This window comes from Saccoglossus kowalevskii, chromosome 19 (assembly GCF_978046115.1).
Source record: "Saccoglossus kowalevskii chromosome 19, keSacKowa6.1, whole genome shotgun sequence".
In the NCBI taxonomy this organism is placed as follows: Eukaryota; Metazoa; Hemichordata; class Enteropneusta; family Harrimaniidae; genus Saccoglossus; species Saccoglossus kowalevskii.
In genome coordinates, this window is record NC_140659.1 from 11,150,074 (window position 1) to 11,167,361 (window position 17,288).

Consider the following 17,288-nt stretch of genomic DNA (forward strand, 5'->3'; position numbering starts at 1 on the left):
ATCCAACAAAATGAGTTCAGAATTTATTTTATATATTCACCTTAGCAATCTGTAATTAAATGTAAACTGAAATCTTTTGACTCGAGTGAATATTACTTGATTTTGCATATTTAAATTTACAAATCAAATTCTCTACGTTTCCAAATTAAATTAATGTAAAATCGAAGTGAAGGGAGTAAGGGGTTATATAAATAAAATCCCAAGTAACAATGATATTACTACTTCCCGTAGTAGACACTGATCTTATTTAACTTAGTAAATACTTACAACTGAAAATATAACAGCAACTGCTTCCCAAAAACTTCATTTTGATCTACAATGATATGATAAAACATAATGAGTTATTCGACTGTAATGTCTGGTATTGAAATAACAGTGAGCCGGATGACTCAAAACGCCATACACCGGCCACCCGCGGCTATTGATTTCCTTCTTAGATAACAGTGTATATCGCGTAGCTACCGACTACATTTAACATTAGTCCACTCACTAAATGTGGTATGTCAATTTTTACCAATGATCCGAGTGTTCAGGTAGAAGAAAGCTGCTAAAATACCAGACTTCAAGTTAGAGCAACCTATATAATATGGCTACATTCGCTGCAGTGATGCTGTGCGTATCATTGTAAAACATTAGTTGTTAGTTAACAATTAACAAACTAGCAAATAATTGATTCTAAAACAACATTGTGACAACCTACATTGTGACGAGGTCAAACGTTGCAAAAGATGGCACATGATTTCAACAAAATTAAGTTTGTGTAAATAAAGTTGAAACGTACATGACATTGTTATGTAAGCGCATTCAATATTTATAGGTCATCGAATTGGACAATGGAGAAACGTGGAAAAAACAAGACGTATTTGCGTTCTACTCGAAAGTGTTGACATTATGTGTTCATCCAAGCACTACGTTCACTTCAATGGCGGAGGGGCATATTACCAGTTGTAATAAATTTACCTCTCACACATTCACGCCTATGTATATCGGGGTCACGGGGTCACGTCTTTGTATGGTGCATGACTACCATAACATGCACCACACGTATGTCTCTCTGGTTACCTTCAGATTATATAGCTTTGTGACAATTTCAGACGTCTGCATATCTACGATATATTCTAAATTGCGTTATTTCGTCCGCTACTACCGCTCATCGAGCCACAGGTTGACTACGTGCGTATTTGTCACTTATCTGTCTCATAGTTTGCCGTCTCTGCTCGAAACTAAAGCTAAACGTCATAAATACATTAAAGTTAAACAAAATGTCAGAACATACAACAAGTTTGTTATTGGCAAAGCAACAATCAGGAGAAATGGGACGCCACAGACGACGCACCGATTCATCCCTAATTATATGCGAGGAGATAATATATTGACGTTGGTTGTTAGACATCAAGGCAAGAAAGTAATAGCATACTACGTTGCTATACTTGTATGTACACGTACGTGCAAAATTACACCATATTTTTAAAACATATTATTTTTTAATTTAAAATATCCCTTTGATATCCATTGAAAGCAAGGAATCACTAGTATGAGCGTTTCTTCAATACACATGCGTGGAGTTCTAAATACAGTGACTGAGTCCATTTTTTTAGTAAGAGCAATCATTCATTCCCCTGGACTGGCGCACTTTGATCCCTACTCAGTGCTGTATCAGTGCTATATTTACCGGACCGTGCCCTTCGTAGCGCACATTCCATTCCTATCTACTCGTGTCGAGACATATTCAAGACATATTCAAATAACTGTAAACTGTCCACCAGACTCTTGACCTTAACGGTAGTTTTCGACATCCATTACCTACTTCTAGACTGACTATATATCATGTAAAGTACCTACCTACGTGTACTAAAGCATGTACATATCCAACGCTCAAGTGAACTGTGTAAGTTTCATATATATTGTTTCGATCCACTTGACAAAGTGACGGTTTCTGTTCTTAATTTTTTTAATAAGTAAAGCTAGTGCGAAAAATAATCTGTCAGTATCATATTTTAAAACACTTTTTTAACATGAGTAGTTTGAATTTGAACGGGTCACACTCGCTGTTACTTTGTCCCGGGATTAAATACCACACAGCGTGCACAGCGACGTAATAATTCAGGTATCGACGCCGTGCACTTATCAGCATAACCTCACACTGAGGTCACGATGTACACATTGAAATGACGCGTACAACAATTGTAACGTATGTATGATATCTAAATATTGTGGTTCATTTGTTTTTATATTTTAGCTTGTTTTTTACGCATTTTAGTATACACGTTTGGGTGTAATGAATCTACTCATTGCACAGTTAATATCAAACGAAATCTTGGTTGAAGATTATAGAGTAATATTCGCACGCCATAAAACATTGGCAAATCATAAAGTAAGTAAAGCAGCAAGGCAAATACATCTTCCATTACTGTGTTTTACAAGCTCAAATATTCATAAACGAAAGAAGGCAATTGCAGTATATCATGTCTGAGGGCGCCCGTCTATAGGTGACTTTGTAAATATCTTTACCCTTGGTTCGATAGTATAGATGAAAAATGTTGTCTTCAATGTTACGGTGACAGTAATTGGTGATTTAGGTGGTGCAATCAGATAGGAAATAGCGAGAAACAGTGGGAAGTTAGTCAGTCTAGCCTTAAACTCAACAGACGTTCAAGTTCAATTACCTCATATAGTTAAAAGTTCACTTAGAGTAGTTTTGCCTTTATGTCATAACAGTGTATTCAGAAACTTTCGTTGTGCTGGTACTGCATTGCTTTCGGACACATGTTTCCAGAACATTTCCCCGCAATATAAAGTATAGGGATTTTACCTTTGTTTTTTTTTCTGGGTGGCAGACATAAGATAACAAGGACAATCACAACTAGTAACAGATCACCCTGGTATAACGTGCAATGTAACACTGTGTTCTATCTACGTCTGTAAATAAAGCTGCCGCATCTCTGGCTCATCCATCATTATTGAATGAATGAATGAAGTGTAATTGAACACGAGAATTAAGGTGCACATCACCAGTAAGACATAAGTAGAATTAGGTTGCGCTGTCATATAATATCAAAGCGAATGTATATACTAGTACTGCATATAAATGACAACCATCTTACAAGTCACTGACTTTGTAAGGAATTGTTTCGCATATTACATGTATTGTGATTGCCACCTATTTGATCTAAATTTAATCAGAATAAAATAATATTCCATTTCTTTGCCGGCATCCAGTACGAAGATGTCCTGTCAATGAATCAATATAATGCAGTTGTGAAATTGTTTATTTGAAACAAGGTGTTGGCACGTATGGTTCGGTCAACATTTTACATATGTTGTCCTTCCGGTAACTATATGATCCGTGGTACATCGTGGCCATTTCACAATGTAATCTCATTCTTACAATTAATTAAATAAAAATTTAGTATATTAGTCTTATTTTTGACTCGTTGTTAACATAAATCTGTACTATGGTATTGGTGATATATGAATTGGGTGCCATAGGATGGTACTTGATGGCCAACCAACCTAATCAAATATGTATTTTGCATTGTACGAGTGCAAATTAAGTTATTAGGAAATTAGGATAATAGTACCAGCTGTTTTATACGCATGCGCATTGGCCGATCCTGTCAAATCTCGTCATCTGTTTTGGGGCGTGTCTGGTCGATGTGAAATTGCTTCAGCCATTGGGTAACGGAATTAACTGGTGTCTGTGTGAAAACCGCTGTAAAGTGGCGGTAAAATGAATTTGCGCGGTTTTACCAACATAGTAAACACTTAGTAAACCAAACTTAGAACTCGCGATACTAGTGCAGACGACTATGGTTGAACAACCATGAGAAATAAATGGCGGGACTTTGGTGTTGCACATTTAGCACAGAAATAAAAGACACGCCCACAGTTGGACAATCAATCATTTTATTATTGATCACGATGAACCACGGATCATCTGCACGTCCTTTGTAAACACGTCATACACGATGTGCCGCCATCCAATGGCGGGATGAGCGGCTTCCTTTGTGTACAATCAGCGTCAACTTCATGAGAGAAACACGACGCACTTGCTAAGCCAGACCGTCTGGTGGCGCCCTACTATTTCACCAATAACCAAATATACTACATGTATTATCCTGTTCCCGAATTGGAAATTTGTTTATTTGGAGTAATTTTCAAATTCTACGCCAGGTCCTTAGTAATTAATGATTCCACGTATTTATTTGGCCGTTATTTGGCAGACGTAAAATGCCATAATGTTAATTCGCGTAAATTTAAACACACTGATACTGATAATGAATTAAACATTTGCCAAAAAATACTAAATTTGCTATCTCATGCAAACAAATATAAAATCACAATATTTGGCAATATATTAAGTTTTGCGTCTCATGCACACGATTGAAATATCATATAAAATGGGCCTAATATACTAATGTTGTATTTATTTATTTGTAAGAACGAGTTTACATCCTGGAATGGCCACGATGTACCACGGATCCTATATGTTACAATTATAAATGATCCGATTCATTTATTTCCACGAAATAAAATCTCTCATGCATTACTACCTTAAGTTGTTTGCAACATATTCTCTCTACAAATCTGTGGTATATGATTTATTTGTTTTGATGTCGACTACTCAAATCTAGTTACAAATATCATTTCACGGACACTCATGCATGCTTGCGGTGTACGTCAAATTGGTGGAAATTGAAATGTAAAATATTGACATTATTGCGAAACACAGGTCTGTATAGTGTGCAAGGCGTTGGGAGCCTGGACTGATAAAAGTACACCGCCATCACATCAATGTGTACGGTTGCTACAAGCTGTACGTACACGACTTTATGATATATTGTAGCAGCCTTTACAACGTTATGAACATCCTGTGCTATTTACAGATAATTTGTGTGACTGAAAATGTTAAAAAATATTCTTTTAATTGTCAAAAAGACACAATAGCAAAATCGGGCAATTTCAGACACAAACTTTTGTACGGCATATGAATTACCTTATCCGCCTAAACTTTCAGATGATGGATAGGTTGTTATACCAGCATGCGTAGTGACTTTTAGAGAATATATAAAGCACAGATTATTAGTTCCCGTTCGGACGCAGTCCGGAAACGGGGACTTATGTTTTGACCTCCGTGTGTCCGTGCGTGCGTGTGTGCGTGTGTGCGTGCCTGGACCAATCACAATCAAACTTCACACATACATCATACATGATATTATACATATGCACTTCAATTTGTTTCACGATCTGATTCAAGATGGCCGAATGGCGGCCATTTTTGTGCTAACAATTATCAAAATTAAGCATTTCACGGCTGTTTACAGATGGATTTTGTTCAAACTTGGTATATACATTAGTCATTATAGGACCTTGATGCACATCATTTTGTTTCACGATCTGATTGAAGATGGCCGAATGGCGGTCATTTTTGTGCTAAAAAATTCTAAAAATCAACCATTTCTCGGCTGTTTACAGATGGATTTTGTTCAAACTTGGTATATACATTAGACATCATGGGACCTTGATGCAAATCATTATGTTTTTCAGATAAGACTCAAAATGGCCGACTGGCTGTCATTTTGTATTTATCAATGTGGTTCTCGTGCCATATTTCTGACTTGCTTTCACTGATTATGTTCAAATTTTAAATATTCATTATACATCATGTTATAGATAGACAGATATATTGGTTTGACGATCCTATTCAAAATGGCCAAATGGTGGCCTTTTTTGTGCTAAACAATCATCAAATATCAAGCATTTCTGGCATTTATGGATGGATTTCGTTCAAACTTGGTACATATATTAGACATTACAGGTTCCAGATGTACATCATTTATTTTTCAGATCGGATTCAAAATGGCTGACTGGCGGCCATTTTGTTTCAATGATTGGGCTTCTAGAGCCATATCTCTTAAATGCTTTGACTTATTATATTTAAATTTTATATATTCGTTATACATCATGTTATATATATACATGTATTCAAAATGGCTGATTTCGAATGCTGTTCCAGAGCAATATCTCTCAATATGGACAAGTACTTGTTTGACAATCAGATACAAATGTCAATCATTTTAATGTTAAAAAATCATTTTCCTGACATGATTATATTCCAGCTATATACAAAACTCTATATTTTAAATTTGATAACTAGCGGGGACTGTGCCATGCATGGCTTGTTTTTAATTAGTTTTACGCTTGTTGCTACCTATCTTAAATATTTATAATAAATAACACTTTTTTTCAGGGTTAATGACAGGATGGAGCTTGGACACACTGAAGGTGATCATGTTGAGGTGCTACACGTTTTGATATACCAAATGCACTGACAAAAGACGAACCATGTCATTTGTTAAGTATTGTCTGATTTTGTAAATGTTCCGTATATGAAAAAATGCGGATATGTAGGCAAAGTTGTTAAGGTTTACCACGATCACTTGATTGGGGGGTGTCAATATTTATGATTTCGATATTGATGTGTCAGCATGTTTATATGCTAATAGTACCCTTCGATTAGAATCTTATCGTAATCCGATGAATACTAATAAGATTAACTATAATAAAATGTTTGATGCACTGTTTTTAATATTTTGCTTTAATACTTAAAAATATAGCCCATATTTTCTGTAGTCTAGAAACACAAATACAGTAGTGTGTGTCATCAGCATACGTATATACATATATGTTTCATCACCTCGTATGATACAATAATTTGCAGTATTCTTTTTCATAATAAAAACGTACCTTTGCCTACGTCTCGAACTCATCTTTGCAGTCATGTAATTTGATATGCATGCAAACTGGCCGCTTTTGTGATTTAATAGAATTAACTCATCGCTATGGTTTCTTTTCTGTCAAGCATCTTTTTTATATCCCTTCAACTTGAAAATACCAGAATTTCATATTTATTGAAAAATAAGTTCCATTCGTGCATAAGTGAAGGCAACATAAAATACACATAGAAATATGTATACCTATTGTAGATCTAGTAGGACCACTGTTATGAGCACTATTTATCACTTGGTCATGTTTTACACAAAAAGACTTACTTAATAATAACATGTATTTTCAGAATCATTACCCCCAAATTCACCAGAAAAGTTTGAGTTGGTAACCCCCCCCTTCCCTGCGCGAATGAATGATATGTTTTAATATAATTTCTCGACATTTTGCGAAGCTTTAAACTGAACTGGAAGCTAACCCGTCTTAATAATCATTTACGAAACGAACATCCCCAAAATCGACCAATGTTGGTCTGGCAATGTTCTTCACAAAATGACAGCTTTACTTTCACCCTTCTCTTAGTTTACTGTACAATAAGAGGCACAACCATTTAAATAATTTACACAATGTTGAATTCCACACTGAATGTAATTTTGAATCATCGAACACAACTATTTGTATCCATCCAGTTATTGAGTGTGATGACATTTTAGGTAATTCCGGCCAATGTTTGAATGTCTTCTGGGTCAGTGTTTATCAACTCAGATAATTTCCTCATCAATTTCAACCCTGAATTCCGCTGTGTAGATTTGTCTAGCTAGTAACATAATTAGTTGTTAGTCGTTGAGGGCGCCGTGACACAGTACTCGATAGACACTGTTGCATCTGCAGGGAATTCGGTTCAAAGTACTTTAGATTAATGGTAGTAGAAGAGCCATTTGAACCAGTGTATTGTAGTATGTCTTATTAATGTCACTCGGATTAGTGGGTGACCCCGAATAATTCACTACGTCGCATAATCCCTATATCCAAATGCCGGTCTGTAGAATTGCCCTGTAGTCAATGAAGTATCGAGGTCACATGTCTATGTAATTACGTTCAATAAAATATCGTTATATGTCAATGGGTTTTGCTCTTCACTTAGCAGACTTTTATATGTTTGATAAGACCTCGAATGTCGTCAAATACGTAATTCTCTTCAGATGTACCTACGCTGAACAACATATCATATTACAATGTTGAACCTAAACACTTCTATTCCATGAGTTCGAAATGCATTATTGGTAATCAAGAACGCGGAAAATAAAATTGACATCGTGTATGTTTCTCTTCACAATGAATTAATCCCTGATCTATTAATCGTTAATCTCGTGCCAGTTGTAATTTCTAAACATATATTTCACACTTTTCACAAATCGAGAAAAGACAAATGATTTATTTCCACACCTATTCACAGATTAGCTTTATTCAATACAATCTGAGTGCAACATGATGTAGGTGAAATCTCCATCAGCTTTTAGTCTCAGTCTCCAGTGTACACAATCTTTACGGACATCTGTTCACGCAAGTCATATAGGTAATTAGTAGTTAGAGGCCATGTAAAGCGTCGACCGTTTATCCAAAGAAAGGATAGCTTCGACATCTCGTTTTCGGCGTCATGGCGGTAAATATTTCAATAACGCTCGTGATTCTAAGAGAGCTAATATGGCAATGGCGTACACATGTTTGCAAATATACTACAATAAATTGTTGATAAAATGTAAACAATACAAATTTGTTTGAAGCCAATTTTTTGCTACATGTGAACCAAAGTTTATGTTTCGCTCATATGTGTAGTTGCCATTATAGAAATGAAACCTATGTCCATCCAGTATTATTAAAATATCTGATTTTATATTAGTAGACAACTCATACGCACCAAAATATCAATATACGAAATAAAAAAAAAGGAAACATGTAATGAACATAATAAAGGAGAAAACTTGGCATCACAAACAATATATCGAGTGCAAATCAATCATTGCCTTACACAAATTAATAGGAGTATCATAGTAGGACTAAATGCCTTGATTTTAAATTCAAGCTATATAGAGTCGTAGGAATGCTGGCTCACACAATTTGCTTGACAGACGAGTCGTATTTGGTAATTGTCTATTCACGGTAGTTATCAGTTCAATTGCAATCTGTCGCAGACATGGGGGAATTGTAGCATGCTACGTGGATTACCGGACATAATGACGGCGCTGACATACTGTAAGACTGCTCACAATCACTCAAATATATCACGTGATACCCTGCTGTATTACTTTAAAAGCTAACTGTATCAAAGCACTGAATGTGATTGCATGCAGCAATGTAATTGACATATGAATATCGATAATGAAAATTACTTCATGTTCCCATATTTTAAAAATAATATTTCAAATATTCATCAGTCATCGTAAACACAATCGCGTCTTACACATTACTACAAAGCATTCATTAATTACAATAAGTAGTTTTGATGATAATTGACATCATGAATAATTCACACCTAAAGATTATGAAACTACTGTATTTTCCAAATGATTCATTGCAAAATATATATGGAACAGTGTAATTTTGTGTGTTTCACTAAATCATCGTAAAAGTGTCCGGCGTACTCGACTTCGCAGGTCGATTAACGTTGTCAACGCCACATTCCTGCTAACCAGTCATGATGTGTATTGATGTCATCGTACTCAGTAACGATGTTTCACTGGTATATTCACTGAATGCGGCACTGTGAGATAGAATAGGCGTGATTTTGCACATAATTTAGCTCCACTGCTAATGGATTTATTTTATACTTTTAGTCGTTCTTTGTTTGTGTTTCGCATGATTTTTCGGAACGAGGAGAAACATGCTCGAGTGATGTGACCTTAACTTCAGGGGTTAGACTGATATACGCTACATTTGCAAGTAAATAGTTCACTAACTTTCTGTGGCGGACGTTTTGCATCATGTCAGAACTCGGCTAAATATGTATTAAATAACATTGGTAAAATTCAATGGTAGGTGGTATATTCTAATATACTTCCTGTGTACTTGAAGGAAAACACAACGCCACGCCGTTTTTCTGAACATGTGACTAAAGCAACATATTCTTCTACAGCTCATACTCCCGAAAATATATTAAGTAGTGGATTAACATGTTTATTAAATAATTAAGAATAATCTCATATTATATTTACCCCTGTCTCTTCATTTTGATAATTCAATGTGTTGTATTCCATCAAACGAATACTATGCGTGAACAGAATAATAACATGAACGCGATTAAACTAAGTTATTCATACTGACACTCAAGTAGCTAATAACAATCTGTGTAGCTAACAACACTGTCAGGTATGGGTGAAGGGTTACTATAGTACATAAACTTCAAGAGAAAAGTTTATTTGCGTATCTTCAATTTGTTACCATATGAATTTATATCTACTGTACAACTGTAGCCGATGCCGGATAAAATTGAAAACGAATAGTCTTTGATTTCTGAAGCAGTTTCGCAGTTTTAAAAGAGACATCACATACTTGTCGCGGGTACATACTTCGGTGTCGTACCCAACGTGGACTTTTTTTGCGGTCGAGGCAGCCCGAAGTCTGAAGCTCAAAAGCAACACTCTGATTCACTGTTGCTTCCTTGATGATCCAAATGTTCTTATTATTCTGATCGTATTGCCATTAATCATGTTTTTAACCTCCATAATTAGTTGGTGCTTTATCATTGCCTTCCTCCCCAAAATCTTTCACCTCCTGAATTTGTTTGCTTGCCTGATTGTTGTGCAGCCAAAAAAGTTAAATTCACTCACTACTTCTAATTTTCCATTTCCTAATCTAAAAGAAGACATAGAGAATACTCAAATCATAAACTCATTCCCCTACTGTTACTACCTTTACTTGAAAACACATCTCATTGCTTATATTTTTGGAATACTGGGTTTCCGTATATATCATATTTGGTTATCATATCATATCATATTGGTAATCAAGGTTTAATGCTAGGACTTTAGTAGGCGATAAGTTCAAGATCAAACAAATAATGGTGAACTGTTCTTCGCCAGCTATAATTCATTTATTTGGCCGACGCTACAGCATTATTTCTACTTTAAAGCGTCGTGGTCGTCGCGCAGTGCGTGTTCCAATTTCGTGTAAATAAACAATGTACTTTACACGCGTTGTATACGAGTCCCATATCGAACAGGACGCGGCACGACGACTGCCGCCCTTTAACCCTGTGTATTCACTGTCGACGAAATCAAACTGAACTGCGCATGCTCTGATGCTTCTCCATTGTGAATGAAACACGAAATCGCTTGATGCGACACGTTTCAAAGCGAAATCGAACGCGTGTTTTTGTTAGTTACGCTATATCGTGATATAAAAGAACAAATTCTATTGGTTTACGAGTAACGCTGATTTATGGATCCAGCTTCTTTTCGTGCCCAATCAAATCATTCAGTTTAAAAGTTTGTTTTCTAACATGATTTTAGCGACAGCTATTTTGATGACCCCTGACCATCTTGTGGTCATGTCACAGGCCTTTCACACGTCAATTTATTAAAATTAGTCCTTGGCATCACACATGATAGATAACTGATGCACATCTATTTTATGTGTCACTAAATTCAAAATATCCGAATGGTGACCATGCTGATTTTATTTTCATGGTCCTTTGACCATTTCCAGAACATTCTTCGACTATTTTTGTTTGAGCAAAGACAAGACATAATATATTCATATGTGCATTCGTTTCAACATTTCTCTGGTCCAGTTTACATTAACGTGTTGTTAAGTCAGTAATTATAATCCGATTAGGTCATCTCAAAATCCCAAAAACCCATTCCGGTTATGTTTGAAAGAATCGCTCCTTGTTATTGCACACTCGTTCATCGTTCATGGACTTTTGTTGTGAATATAAAGTCCATCACTGAGTGCGTAATTTTGTCGTGATGGGTGCACTCAAACGATGCAAGATGAGACTCTGGCTGGTCCCCGCCTCAAGCCACAAGAAGTCGGTAACTATTAATGAACCCAGTATTCTGATTGGCTGATCACGTTATCGTTGCCTGACGTCAGCGCTCAGGCTCGTTGGCGTTCAGGGGTCTTTTATTCTCGAAAGTTGGGATAATGATTTTTTTTTCTTTTGTTATCAATTTGCACAGAAAAAGCGAAAAATGCCAGAACCATCTCAAATATGAAGTCTGAGCTGGCAGACTATATTAGAACTTGTTTACAGAAAACGAGACTGAGCAAATATCGGCTTCATCACATACTTTCGTTGCAGATGCTGGGCTTTCACAATTTAAATTGATCGAATCCTTTGCATGAAGATAATATTTGTTTATTACAAAACACGGTAGGATTTTGTAAAAGTCAGATTAATGTCCCACTACATAATTTGAATTCTGGTAATTTTTCATTTTCAGAAAAGAAGAACAAATTGTCCTAATTATTACAGATGCTGTGCTGTAAATGTCAAAAATGCACCCATAATTTAGTATAACCATGACAACATCCGACACGCAGAGCACGTACATTCTGTTGAAGTTAATCACGCTACGATTGAAGCACAGTTTTTTTGTAACGAAAATATATGAAATCCTATCATAATTCTTCAATTAAGAGGAATTGTATTTTTGTCACGAAAGCCCAATTAAAAATGAAATGTGATTTGTAGATGTATAAAAACATATTACATCGTAAATAATACAATTATTTAACACTTTTATACATTGCGCTGTACAAACGTAAGCAATCCATACCAGTACCATCGTAACCAATAATTCTAAAATAACCACTCACACCACGAGTCAACATATATTCAGAGACATATATAGAAAACAAGAACACATTCTATGTGTCATCTCATCTACCCAATTATCTCAACAATTAATCACATTGAAGCATTATTCGCGTTTATTTTTACACCATTAATATGCAAATCGTACAGGCTGGGTGTGAAAATACGGGTATACTCTGTTGGGCGACAGTCAACAACGGGTGACAGTTAAACAAGAGCGCGGACCCACACAAAAAACAAGCGCAGTTTGGTGTGAATACCTCGATTGTTATGCAAATATTTTATGTTAGTACGTTTCATCTTCCAGCCTACACTGCATTACGACGACGCGTTCGAAAGTGTGAAAAAATTTTACAAATTGAGTTCCGCCGCCAGAATGCAGGATACCAGATGTTTTTTATGTGTTTATAGTTTTCGCGATATTTCTGAGAGTCGGTGAGTACTCTTCCATTCCTTTCGGGTGAGTTTATCGTAACAGAGGAGGTCATGCGTTTCTATCTATATATTCACGCTGTCGGCACGTGCAGACGTTCTTGCAATGTCATGTTTATCATTAAATATATACAGTAATTTATCACCACAACCAATCATGGATACGGTTTAAAAATATCGTACATGGTAAAAGTTATTTTAAGTAAATGTTGACACAAGCATGCTGACATTTGCTGGCTGAAATGTTTTCTGCCGTTCGATCCAGGTAGAGCATGGCGGTGACATACAATTAGTAATGGACGTATAACTACAATGGGAGTAGTAAATATTACCTCCATTGGTTTACAAATTCCCTTATACTCGGGTGCATTTGTTTCAATATTTTTACACAGACGAAGCGATTGGCAGCGCGATCAATCAATCAGCGACCGCGTTGCACCTGGTGATTTCTGGCATCAATAGGACACTGCAAATTTGAAAGCAGGTGGCCTAAAAGAGTATTTTTTTTAGAGGGCGGAGCTATTTTAGACGGTGAAATTAGAGAGTGAATTGTTGACGGGGGGGGGAATTGAGTTAAACATTTGGCCGAAATAAGTTTAATTTAATATTGAAACCACATTTTTTTGTAATTCAAATAAGCACACATTAACAGACTGTGTAAATGCCAATGTGAATCATACCTTGTATCCGTATAAGACAAATGCATACATTTTAATTAGCTGATTTTCATATTTAATCGCGAATTTTCACATAAATTTGTGTTTTCTTCTATATTGATCGCACATATTGCAAACCCCTTTTTGTTATTTAAGGCGATGAACGTATTTGCTGACGTTGTGGACATTCATTCACATTCATTATCAGATTCTTTGACAGCTCTTAGATGCTCCAGGTATAATTGTTGACGATAGTGGATACCAAATGTATGTGTTTGCTGACATAACTTATTCCCAGTTACCAGGACATGGTAACGTTGGAGCTGTAATCAATGCTGACCAGAGCATTATGGTGTTCAGCTTGGTATGCAGCTTTCTTTCTTTCTTTCTTTCTTTCTTTCTTTCTTTCTTTCTTTCTTTCTTTCTTTCTTTCTTTCTTTCTTTTTCTATCTGTTCCTGCTTCCTTCTTTCCCAATCCTGCTGATGTAGGTGGTACAACATCAATTGTGTGAACAAAAGCTCCATTCACATGTAATGTAAATACTGGCATGGTAAGGCATTATGTCAATAAAACGTTTCAAAGCAGTTTTTATCGACTGCCACGTCAGTTGGGAGGTGGGTCAATACTTTAACTGATAGTGTTATTTTCTCAGCACATTCCAGCCAATTTGTCACATCCATCTTTTCCCCTCTACCACAAAAGAAGGATTTTTGGTTACATCCTGTAAATGCAGGAAAAAACAGCAGTGGCCTAGATGTTTAAGGTCCAAGTTACTGTGATATAGTATAATATGCTGGTATATAAGTAGAATGTCTGTTACAAATTCAACTCACGCATCTCATCAATCTCTGTCTGCTAGACGAGGGCTACTGCTAAGACAACAACATATGTCTACTGTTCGTAGTTTTGCTAAAAGGTCTGGTGTCAACTTCTTCACGTGCACATGGCGATAGACCACTATTATCTATTCTTTCTATATTGGACATGACAATATTACCAGCTAGGCAAGCTACCTGATTTGTCTGGCATTCGATGGCGGTTAACTGTTTGGCAGGGTTCAGAAATGTTACACCCTGTTGTACAACTTGCATTTCTTGATGTATCATAACAACAGGTTTGGCTTGGTCTTAGAAGAGTGTTAGGAACGAGCTGATATCATGTCAATTGACTTGATATTGATATTGATATTGATCTAAATAATTTTATATATTATTCCACCATCATGGTTAACAACGTTTTGCATTCATTCACTTAAAAGGCGAATTATGTTGGAAAAATGACCTCCTAGAGCTTGTAGTACTGGTTTGTTATTCCACAACACTACAAGGGTTACAGTGGAGCATGACTACATGGAGCAGTGGAGCTAAGAGTGGCATTGTTCTTTTATCTTTGCTTTGCTCAAAAACAACCACATTTGTTTATGTCCACTGACAGGTGTTAGAATAAGTGTATCATTGGGCTGTGGATGAACTTGGATTGTAGACCGCCGACTTTTTCAGCTTCAATTGTAAGCAAAAATACCGTCTGCTACAACTGTATCCTACCTGTATACACGCTCATGAAGAACTATCCATTATGGCGGCCTTGGTGTCTGGCGCCTTACTTACCATGGAGGAGTCTTCCCCTAATTTATCAAGCTTTGGACAAATATGATGTTCGATTGCTTACTTACAAAATCTCAGATACATACTATACACACCGCAAAGCTAGAAATTGTATTAGAATGCACAAGTGTTGGAAAAAAGATCATTTTCATTACTTTTTGTGACTATACTGAGCATTGAATAAACGTACCTTAGATATCAGATAAATATGTGAAAATATATCGAAAATAACTTGATGTCAAGTATTACTACATGTAGTGCAATTTGTATATTCGTCGCATGTGCATGTGTTCATGCATGCAATTTGTGATGATGTTTGCTAGTATATAAACATCCCGACATTCAGCTCATGTAATTAATGTTTAATGCTTGATTAGATCGATTAGTAAACGCATTTAATTACTAGTATTGATCAATGGCAAAGGATTCTAATTAAACGAATTCCTAGTGGGAAAACTGTGTTTACGGTACATGTGAAGCCTTTTATGGGCGGCAGTCGTCGTGCCGCGTCCTGTTCGATATAGGACTCATAGCGACGTATACAACGCGTGTAAAATACATTGTTTATACACATGAAATTCGAACACCCGCTGCGCGACGACCACCGTTTCGGCCGACAATGTATAAGGTATAGTAGGAAAGTGCATCGTATTGATGTACTTTTTTTTAATTGTTCAACTTTCTTTTGTATTTCGCAGTGTATGAACAGTAATATATTGACACTAATATACAGAATTACATGCAATGAATGATTTCAAAAGCAGACATTTTGTTTAGTTTTCTATAGACCACCATTGCCGTGGGCTATGTGGTTACGGCTATTGTGTAGTGAATGTGACACACGGCATGCACAACGAATAATAGTTGAAACCTTAATTTAAAATAAACACTCAATATAGGTGGTTCGATAATCTCCGTCGACGAATAAATGGCAAATGGTTCGTTACTACCGCCGTGTATTTCCACATTCTTTGTATAAAAACACAAGCAAGATACATTATGCGCATAACTAATTATCACAATGCAATAATCTCATATGGTGCAGCGGGCGTAGGAAAATCACAAACGGTAATGTTGATATCGTTTTTTCATTTGAAGATCTAGCAATTCTTAAAAACATTAATAGTCAACTTAATTCATTTTGAATTAATTAATATTGGCATTTTCTTTGTGTTTTTTGTCTTGAGATTGTTCACAGAGTGAAGTTACAGACATCAAATGATTGATTAAACTAATTGATTTTGGGGTGACTTTTTTTCAAACCGGGACCGCCACCAAGAGCAAGCGAGCCACATTAACTATGTTTTCCTCCTAAATAGTGTTATCTAATCACCGCATATACTGTTACATATACCTTAGTTACATATACTTTGTAAACAGACTTTGACAGCTGCCGGCAAAATGACAGTTAAATATTACATTGTATTATTCTGCGACTCAAGAAAATTTATAAAATATTTTCTTTTTGTCATTCTGCATTCGAATGTCCCTCAGATTAGTATTTACTATGACGTCATGCAGCTCTGTTACAAAAACTATCAACAATTGAATGTGCTTGAGTATAATGCCGGCGGCATTATTCAATTTAACTGTTTTGTAGAATATTTTAGTGGTAATGGCCGTGAAACCAAATGATATGTGTAACCCTTTCCTCATTGTAGAAATGAAAATTGCTTATAAAAGTCAGCAGCCGTAGACTCAAGTTGTTTTGTTAAATAGTGATTTCATCGGTGTTCAGTTAACGGCGTAAAAATATTATTTATCATTTAGCTTATCGAATGTGCGACATATGATAACAAATAATGATGAGGGGTACTGTTATTGTTTCTGTTCTCATGAATATAGCCGTTGGAGCAATTTCTAATGTCAAAAGGTAACGTACTCTAAGTACGAGTGTTTTTTTTTTAAATTACTCAAAGTTTCTATCAGGGGAAAAATCTCTTCTCCTCTAGGGTTCTCCACATGTGTCAGGGGGAATCTCGTCTCATCTCTATATCTCGTCCCCTTGAGGTACGGGATCAGGAAAGTCACTTAAGCTTTACAGTCAAATA